The sequence below is a fragment of the Macrobrachium nipponense genome, chromosome 8 (assembly GCF_015104395.2).
Source record: "Macrobrachium nipponense isolate FS-2020 chromosome 8, ASM1510439v2, whole genome shotgun sequence".
In the NCBI taxonomy this organism is placed as follows: domain Eukaryota; kingdom Metazoa; phylum Arthropoda; class Malacostraca; order Decapoda; family Palaemonidae; genus Macrobrachium; species Macrobrachium nipponense.
The window spans coordinates 37,781,008-37,791,007 of NC_087203.1; the positions used below are offsets into that span (position 1 = coordinate 37,781,008).

At 37.8% G+C, this 10,000-nt stretch overlaps 1 protein-coding gene across 13 annotated transcripts in view; it reads left to right on the plus strand.

Moving 5' to 3' along the window:
• The first annotated feature begins 2,215 nt into the window (after window positions 1–2,215).
• LOC135222681 (protein tweety-like) overlaps window positions 2,216–10,000 on the plus strand; it is a 241,845-nt gene continuing 234,060 nt past the window's right edge. For 11 of the 13 annotated variants that reach the window (XM_064260849.1, XM_064260857.1, XM_064260847.1 and 8 more), the window contains exon 1: window positions 2,216–2,320. The gene's annotated coding sequence lies outside the window, so the exon portion shown is untranslated. The remainder of the gene's footprint in view (window positions 2,321–10,000) is intronic. The other 2 variants (XM_064260850.1, XM_064260851.1) reach the window with 2 other exon arrangements.

Consider the following 10,000-nt stretch of genomic DNA (forward strand, 5'->3'; position numbering starts at 1 on the left):
ATATATATATAATATATATATATATTGTATATATATAATTTCTATCACGAGAATAAAGAGCGAAACAATGAAGTACAAGATATTTCTCCTTAACCTAAGTTATTTTAATACAAACTGTACTACACAATAGGACATGAGACAATCAAGAAAACTCCGTTTTAAAAACAAGAGCCCATCAGAAAGAAACTACTGCTCCCTCAAGACCACCTTTATCACCATAATTCAGCGGTCCGGAATGAAGGTCACAACACATCCAAAACGGCATTTTAGAAACGCTCTATCTCAAACTAAACCTTAATCACTGCCCCAGCCCACCCCCTCCCTATACCCCCGGGTCTTGACTTCCAAGAGGAGTTCTCACGACCACCGCATGATCGTTGGAAGGTACCACCGTTGCTTGCAAACCTATGGAGATACAGAGGAGCAATGGTTGCTGAGAAGCCTTCACTAACGCCACGTACAGGAAGAAGAAGCCCCTTTCTCCTCTTCTTCATTTCAGTAGGAGATCTGGCTTCTTTTACTGGAGCCAATGTACTCCCCTGCAAAGACCTCTATCTCGTACTCGAACACGTGAAAAAGATGACGAATTTCCCCTGACGCTCAATTCAGGTCTTGACGTCAAATCGGAACTACAAACACTCGATCTATTACAAAACAATTTTCTTGTAAATAGCAATTTAGCAGCACCCTGAAAGCATTTACCTTGTAAGGATATGAAACTGCAACGCATTTCATGTCTTTCATATGTAAATGCAAGTGTAAAATTTAGTTTCCTTTTTACAATATGCTCTTCTATAGCAACTTAGTACTAGTAACTGATCAGTATTCGGATATACATCTACCGGAGTGTCTTTATTTTATTTTAATTTTATTTTTTTTTTTTACCCCCACCAGTGATGAGATATAGGTATCACCATTACGCCTATCCCATTCATTTTCAATTATGCGCAGTTATATTATAAAGGAAAGAAAAATATGGGAATGCTTAATTTCTATTGCATTTTATATGTAAGAATTTAATTTTATTCATTCTCAAGAAATAAAGAATTTAGATTTTAGTCATTATTCCTTTGACAAAAAATTAAAATTAAAGCATTGTTCCTTGTATTACAAATTGGAATTAAAGAATTATTTCTTTGTAAATAGAAAATAAAGACATTGCTGCATTATTAATGGGAAACATGGTATGATAGAAATTAAGCTGTACTACTTCTATAGTTCATTTATTAATCTAATTATTACTATTTATAAATAAATTTGATGAATTTCACTCCAAAGAACTTACTTTTAGAAAGTGCCTCCCCCCGCCCCACACAAACGGCTTCATTACCTCCCCGAGGTAATTAACCCCACTTTGAGAACCACTGATCAACCTAATAAGTATGTGGAATGATTAAATATTTTGTGTTTCTTACTATCTTCTAAAATGTATATTTAAACTATGTATATCATTTGCTATTTACGCATGACAACTAAAAACATGGTGGAAAAGTCGTCGATAGTAAAATATGTTTGTCTCTTGAGAGGGAGACTAGTAGAGCTTTGCAAGCTTCGCTCCGAAATCTGGCTCAGCTGCCAGCTCTGGCAGTCAATCACGGATTTACCTGTCCCTATTTAACGTCCGCAGTGCCCCGTCAAAAGAGGTCGATTTACAATGGAATCTAATATCAGGGAGCTGCACTAAGGCGCCGAAGTTAAATATTTAACGTTCCTGGTGGGGGTTTAAGATACTTGTTGCCAGAACTTTATCCCATGCTGATAACCCTTGGTAAAAGCGTTAAGAATCCCCTAAAGAAAACCACACCTAATGTTTATCAACGCTTTAACACCTTTCGATCTTGTTCGTCGTCCGAATGCCGATATAAATCTGTCTTCGATATGTCATCTAGCTTATTTCACATAAAACGATGAGATCATGAGAGAGAGGGAAGTGGGGGGGCGGGGTTGGGTTTTAATCTCAATATTCTTGAAGAATATGCAGTTGATTTCCTGAAACGTATAAAAGAAACAAATATCGACAATGAAAAAGAATATGCAGCGATGGTAGGTTTAATATTCAAGCGAATAGCTCCTCCAGTCTCAACAGTTCTTATTTGTTACTATATATAACAACGCAAGTTTTCACCAAATGTCATTGAAAGATTGAATTCCCGCCAAAATAAGCTGCGCATCTAACGCGTCAGTTGTTACTGTTGGTAAAGAAAACGGGAATGTCCGATGTTTTGACAGTTTGCTTGGTTGTGTCGGAGGAGAAAAGTGTTGTTGGAAGGTCCTCTCCGTATACCCACTGACTATTGGACTTCGCTAGTCTTTTATTGAGGTAAGCTTGAGATCACAAGGCTATTTTAGGTATTACACAGATAATCAGTACAGCAGTTGTTAATGTTAACCTTCATAACCTGGTTTTTGAGTTATTATTCTTTTGTGTAGGTGCTGGAAAGAGAGAGAGAGAGAAATCAATACTCGAGCGGGCAAGGTGGGCTAAGCAGAATTCGCCCCAGGGTTACTCTTGCAAGCCCCCCAAAAAGAATAAAAAGAAACCATTCTTTTTAGCGTTAAGGTCGATGTATTAGATGCCCAGACGACACAAGGGTAATGATAGGACATCGGACTTTCCGTACAGAGTAGTCAAAATGTAGTGCGATCTTGAGGAAGCGTCGAAAAACCCGAGTATTTGTTGGAGGAGGTGGTTAGTTGCGTCCCGGTATCTGGCGTTGTTGCTGCTGCTGCCTTGGGAGGCTGTTCAGCATCAGTTGCAGATGAGATAGAAAAGGAGCGGGGCCAGAAACAAAAGAAGGTATTTCAATACTTTATCAGCCCTTCCATCATTGTTCAATGTTGTTTTTCTTTGCTAGAGTTGACAAGTGTAACCGGTGTAGGAGTTTTGCACGATGCCGAGCCAGATTCGTGCCTATAGAATGCACGGAATGGATGTGAATGTAATTCTTCAGTTGCAACAGTCTTTCGAACCACGGTTGTTGACCTCTTTGCTAATTAGTTAATATTGTGTTTAACCTTTCACCCCAAGTAATAGAAATGCGCTGACTTGACACATTACTTAACAAGTACTCCTAAAATGTGTCACTAGTTGCAGTGGGCATCTGTGCCCAACGCACAGAAATTCGTTAACCATGGCAGGCCTATGTTCGTTAAAGAATACTGTATCCATAAAATCCATTTGCATTAGCTTTTATGAACTTTTACTTTAAGCTTTTGTTTTCTAATGGGTGCTAATAAGTTTACATGTTATCGTCAGGAGTAAAAGAAATTGGTAAACGATGGCATTTGGTGGTTTGTCTAAAATTTAATGGCGTGCTGTTATTTCCATTTGCATTGTTTTAGTTCCCTGCTTTGTATCACTGCTTGCCAGTTCATTTGCAGTTCCTTAGCTAGAGAAAGTTAGCTGTCAGCCAATAGGAAGTAATGAAATGTTCAAATTGTTGGCACTCGATTTGAATGTAAAATGGTAGATGAAGTGGAGTTATTATGTGTGGTATGTGGTTATTATGGACGTAGATTATTTTCAGCCAGATGGAGTGGTTAATATGTGAAAAAAAAACACTGAGACATTCGATTTATTCCTCTCATATCAGTTCGTAGCCCGTGACAGGAGGAAATCGAGGGATAGTGATTGGGTAACCAGGATTAGTTTCAAACACAATCATAAAAAAATTTATATTAGGCCTAAACCGTGTTAATACTCGTTTCAACTTCACAACACACACACACACACACACACACACACACACACACACACACACACACACATATATATATATATATATATATATATATATATATATATATATATATAAGTCTATGTATATGTTACGGGAAGATAGCGAAACCAGGCATTTCACGAACTGCCTGAAATTTCAGGCAGATAGGGAAATCCACTTAGGGAATTTTTATCTCCCAGGGACTAGTATTAAACACGGCGAAATACATTTGACCCCCAGGGGCTAGTACTAGACAGTGTGAGTCAGTCATTGTTTTGCGTATATATATGTGTGAAATGTAGGTCTTCATACACTGAAATTACTAAGCATTACCTCTAGAGAATACAATTCTACGACATTTTAGTATATTTATGTGCATATCACAGCTTTTATTTAACGTGATTGATTTACCCATAAGCTTTATGTTTACTTTAACACCATCCCTTCCACGAAGAAGCTCTCTTTGTTGACGACTTGACATTGCAAGCTTGACCTTGCAAGCTTGACCTCAGTTGACTCTTAACGGTGCTTTGATTATGGCTCCGGGGATCACTCATTGCTGGCACTGAGACATCTAGTATTGGACTGGAGGAGGCTGTTCGTTGCTAGTTATTTGCAGTTTTATGGCCTTTCTGCTGACTTATATCTATGTTTATCATTTCTTTAACCTTATCCAATGTTTCTATTTAGCCTACGTAGTTGGTCGTTGAGTTTCATTTTCCCTACGATAGGCTTTCTTCATTCATAAGTTCAGTCCAATTCACAACACATTGCAACCTGCTTATGTCTGGGTTTCATCGTTTGTTTTGAAGTGAATTACTAGTCTCATATTGTAGCGAAATGAAGTGGCTTTAGTCTTACTCTGAAAGCATAAACTGACGTGTATTACGAGATATGTTAGCTTATTGTTCAATGATTTTTTTTATTTTTTTACTTACGATCTTGGTTCTAGGATGCTATCCTTGGGCGTAGCCAGGATCTCAGGGGGGCCAATTCTTCATATATGAATCTTTTGTGGAACTTTGGTTTGTTTGTTTGTTCACTTTGTTTTTCTTAGTTTCTTTATATTTACACACACACGTATATATATATATATATACATATATATATATAATATATATATATATATATATACATACATACATATATATATAGTAATATATATATATATATATATATATATATATATATATATATATATATAGACGAGAGGAGAGAGATGGAGGAGAGAGAGACGAGGAGGAGAAGGACGAGAGGAAGAGGAGAGGCGAGAGAGAGCGAGAGGCGCCTTCCTCCCTTCAGTCACATGCAAATTACGCCCATGATGTATTAAGAACGCCATTCGCCCCTTGAGAAGAGTGGATTAACACATTATTAATTTTGATTCTTATACGCGGTAGCAAGCATCTCTCTCTCTCTCTCTCTCTCTCTCTCTCTCTCTCTCTCTCTCTCTCTATCATCATATATAGATATATATATATATATATATGATATATATATATATATTATATATATATATATATATATATATATATATATATCTATATATATATATAAATATATATATATATATATATATATAAATTCGTTGTAACCGGATTTCCACCATGGTACCTCGTAGTTTTGTGCCATAGTACTATTAAGAGGGTCTGTAGCGTCTTCCCTGGGAAGATGGAACAGTTTATGCACCTAGTAAACCACACACTACTTCAGCTGATATAAGCAAGGAATAAAGTACCTGTAGTGGGTTGACTTAGGTGGGTCTTAGCCGGGGTTGATAAGGGCATGGAACTCACACCATCTGCCAATAAGGCTTGCAGATAGTGTAAAGGAAGAAGAATCAGACTTAAATCTACGAACGCTTGGAGTCTTAATCTATAATGCTGTATCCCTAGACATGATTTCGCCTCCTCTGTGGCCAAGTAGATAACGGATCAGCCTATTGTCTCGGCAGTTGGTGGTTCATATCCCCATGGAGGGATATGAACCACTTTCAGGTCATACCGGTAGGAGGATAAAATGCATTTCCCTGCCACTGGTTGGGTGGGTGGGGAGGGTTGCGGGTTTATCCATTATGATTCCAAGCATATGTAGTCACAAATCTGGTTCCCCCTCCTTTTGTCCCTGTTGTGATTGAGTGGCTAAAGCGTCGGCCTACAGTTTAAAATCTCAATAAGGCGGTTATCGTTTACATCTATTTTCAGAGTATATTGCCTGATTATGTGTGCGCGCGCACGTGTGTGAGTGTGTGTGTGTGGCACACGCGCGCTTTTGTTGATGAATGAAACTGGAAGATATTTACTAGTTTGCCTCTTTACTAGATATTACAGGGTTACGCCAGGTAATTTCTTATTTCAGAAGTCTGCATTGGTGAATTACTGAGCACAATTATAATGCATACACAGCTTTTGCACCTTACCTAATTACTGAACTGTTAATGATCCACACACCATTTTCTTTGCGTAATTAATTCATAATAGGGTGTGGCGGAAAAGGGGAACTTAAGCTAGGTACACACACACACACACACACACCACAGATATATCTGCATGTGTGTTTCTGTGGGTGTATGCATTGAAGTGTTAATAGCTTAAGATGCTATTTTTAGTAACTGTATGTCCCACCTACAGTTCTGTATTATTTAGACAAAGAAAATGTAAGGATCCAATAACAGTTTTGTGAGAAGTTTTAGAGTAAAAGGTTAAGTTGTATGTGACAAATTGACAGCAAAGCTTACGATAAAACGATAATAATGTGACAACGGTGTTGGGGGTAACGGAGTGAAAGTTGAAAGCGAAGCTTTGTGTTGAAACATGCAGACTAGAAACTGAACAGAATGGTTTGGTGCTAAACTCGATCTCAGGCAAGGGTGGAGGTAATAAATAAATGAATGAAGTGAAAAGCCAAATGATGTGGGTATAAGGTTGTGGGATAAGGAAAGTGAGTGTGAACTGAATGTGAAGTGGTTAATGTTTGAAGCTGGTGTATAGTGTTAGTTGGTGATAGGGAAGAGATGCTGAAGAGCCTGTTAAGGGAAATTAATATAAAGTAATATATAATATATTATATATAATATATATATATATAGTATATATTAAATATAGATAATATATATATTATATACTATATATATCTATATACTATATATATATATATATATATTGAGAAGTAATTAGATAGATATATATATATATATATATATATATATATATATATATATATATATATATATATATATATATGAGATATTAGGCTACACTTCAGTCACTATTGAAGTCACTTTAACCTAGGAATGACTTACACCCAAGGGTTTTATAATTGGTAAGTGCTTGTGTCCAGCCAGGATCTAATCCCGTACCTTTTGGTTTTAATACAGATTGACAGTTGACTTTTTAAGAGTCAAAATCAATCCATGTCTGCTATGATAGTGATTACGAAGTTTGTAAACCCTTGGCTGATAATTAAGTCTCGTCACTTGTACATGGGTTACAGGAGTTTTTCAAATCTCAAATATTAAACCATTTAGATGTCGTATTCACTTTCCCTTGGGAATAACCCTCACCAAAGGGGATTTATAATTGGTGAGTGCAAATGCTCCAATTCACATTCAAACCTGTGCTTTTTCGTTTAGATACAGTTATAGGCCGTCAACTTATCCACTCGGCTATCAAGAGGCATATAGATTGATCTTGACTTTCACGTACACATTCTTGGTGGATATGTTTTTTATAAGTACGTGACATTTTCGAACTCACAAATATCACTTAAGATAGAATGCAAATTACGTTGGCCATAGCTTTCATCCAATGGGATTTGCTGTGGATTAGCGCATCTGCCTCGGACAGGATTCAAACCTGTGCCATACTATATTTTGATTTTGATTTATATAGATTTTTGGCCTTAAGCCAAGCACTGGGGCAACTAAGGCCATTCAGCGCTGAAACGGAAATGGACAGTAAAAAGTTTGAAAGGTGTAGCAGGAGGAAAACCTCGCAGTTGCACTTCGAAACAATTGTTAGGAGAGGGTGGACAGCAAGATAGAAGAAAGAGAGCATGGACGGAGGTACAGTAAAAGGAATGAAAGTAGTTGCAACTAGGAGCCGAAGGGACGCTGCTAAGAATCTTAAGTAATGCCTACATTACACCGAATGAGGTGCACTGGCGGCACTACCTTCTTACGGGTGCTATACTATATTAACTGATATTGTGACTTGATAATCGTACAAAAAAAAAAAAGTCATGCGTATACAAGTGACAAAACTTATTAGCAAGTGTTACAAAATTAGTAATCAGTTGTCATGGTGGAGATGGCTTGATTTCGATTGTTAGTGCAGAATCCGAATTCGACCGGAAAATTTACAGCAGACATAATCAGATTATATCCCAATTTCTAATCGCATGGACAATGCACTGTTCTGAAACCTGACCTGTGTAGTTGCTCTTATCAGTAGTAATTCCTATTGGGTGAAAGGTATTCCCAGAGTAAATGGAAGTAAATGATATTAGTGGTTTAATATTTGTGAGCATAAAAAGTCACGTGTGTGTAAGTGACAAAACTGCATCATTAGCGAAGTGGAGCTGGGTCGATTTAGATCTTAAGTTTAGTACCTGAATTCAACAAGAAAATGTCCAGCAGACTCGAGGTCAACTTCTCTCTCGATATCTGAATGCTTCAGTCGACTGTCCATGACGGTTTCAAAAACGAAAGTCACAGGTTCGAATGTGGACTGATCCAAATGTATTGTTAAAAACAATTGGACCAGTCCACATTCGAACCTGTGACTTTTATCAATAACGGTTCCCCTCGGGCGTAAGTTATTCCGAAGAGACGGGGGGGGCGGGGGGGGGGGGGGGGGGGGGGGGGGGGGGGGGGGGGGGGGGGGGGTGGGGGGGTTGGATGTATAATTTAGAAGTCTGGAGCAAGAACTAGACAGTGTTGGATTCATGGTGTGTCATAGGCATTGGAAAGGAAGGGCCCTAATTTACAGGTAAGAGAGAGAGTGCGTGCAAGGTAAGGTGAATATCTCATATGCGTAGGGGGGTTTTGGCACGCCACTGGCGAGGCGTATATAAAATGGTGTGTGGGTGTATGAAGCAGCAGATATTAAAGGGAATATATCCATAGTATATATACGTATTTATGTATCTCATATATATACTATATATTATATATATACACACACCTTATATCCCTTGCCTAAAACTTACGCAACACTAGCGAGTTCATGCACCTACACTGAAGGCTGACCAGCAACACGTCAAACCCACCTACACACTACTATCCACCTCAGTCTTGCTCAAACTCGCTTCCTTGATACCGAGGCCTCTTCTATCCAGTATCTCTCTAAATGCATCTGCTTATATCATTCTAGATCTTCTTGTATGTACCTTCCCTAATACCTCCATTATATATGGTCTTTTCATTAATCTATCATCGTCCATTCTCTCCTCCCGATCGAACCAACTCCAACCACAATGATCCATCATTTCACGTACACTAACCCTCTTGCCATTTCTATATATCTTACTTCCTAACATTTCACCTTTTCTTTATAACAGATACCACATAAACAATTCATCTGTTGTATGTGTGGCACACTCATGCAGATATCTGCTCTCTCTCTCTCTCTCTCTCTCTCTCTCTCTCTCTCACACAGGGAATTGTGTGATGATAGAAGGTTCAACACCCACGACGAATCCAGTTCAGATTACCGCTCTGAAGGACCATCATTGTCTGAAGCTGAGCTGTCGAAAGGGATAATACATTTCAACTTTATTCTGTTTACATTCTCACCGAATCTGATGCAGGATCAGAGATGAAATCAATCCGCCAGTCCATTTATGCTCAACATTACAGGAATAAAATCACGTGATCTGCATAGCATATATGAAATGAAAACAGGGGCTCGCTCGGGATTCTTAATCGAATGCACTGATAATGGCATCCTCGGACTGTGAGATACATTACCCAAAATAAGCTACTTTCCCAAATGAGGGGAGTGGAAGGTGGTTTTCATGCTGCGGAATGTAGAATGAGACTTAAACTAGGTACTGTATTAGTAATTCATAGCTGTTTATGTAACGTCATTGACACACACCCTTAGTATATAGTGTATATATATATTATAATATATATTATATATATATATATTATATATATATATATATATATATATATAATATATAAACTAGATCTAGCACTGAACAAACATACCTTGGATAATAAATGGATGAAGAAAATCCACCATTAAATGCATGTATGTATGGGGATATAATCCACA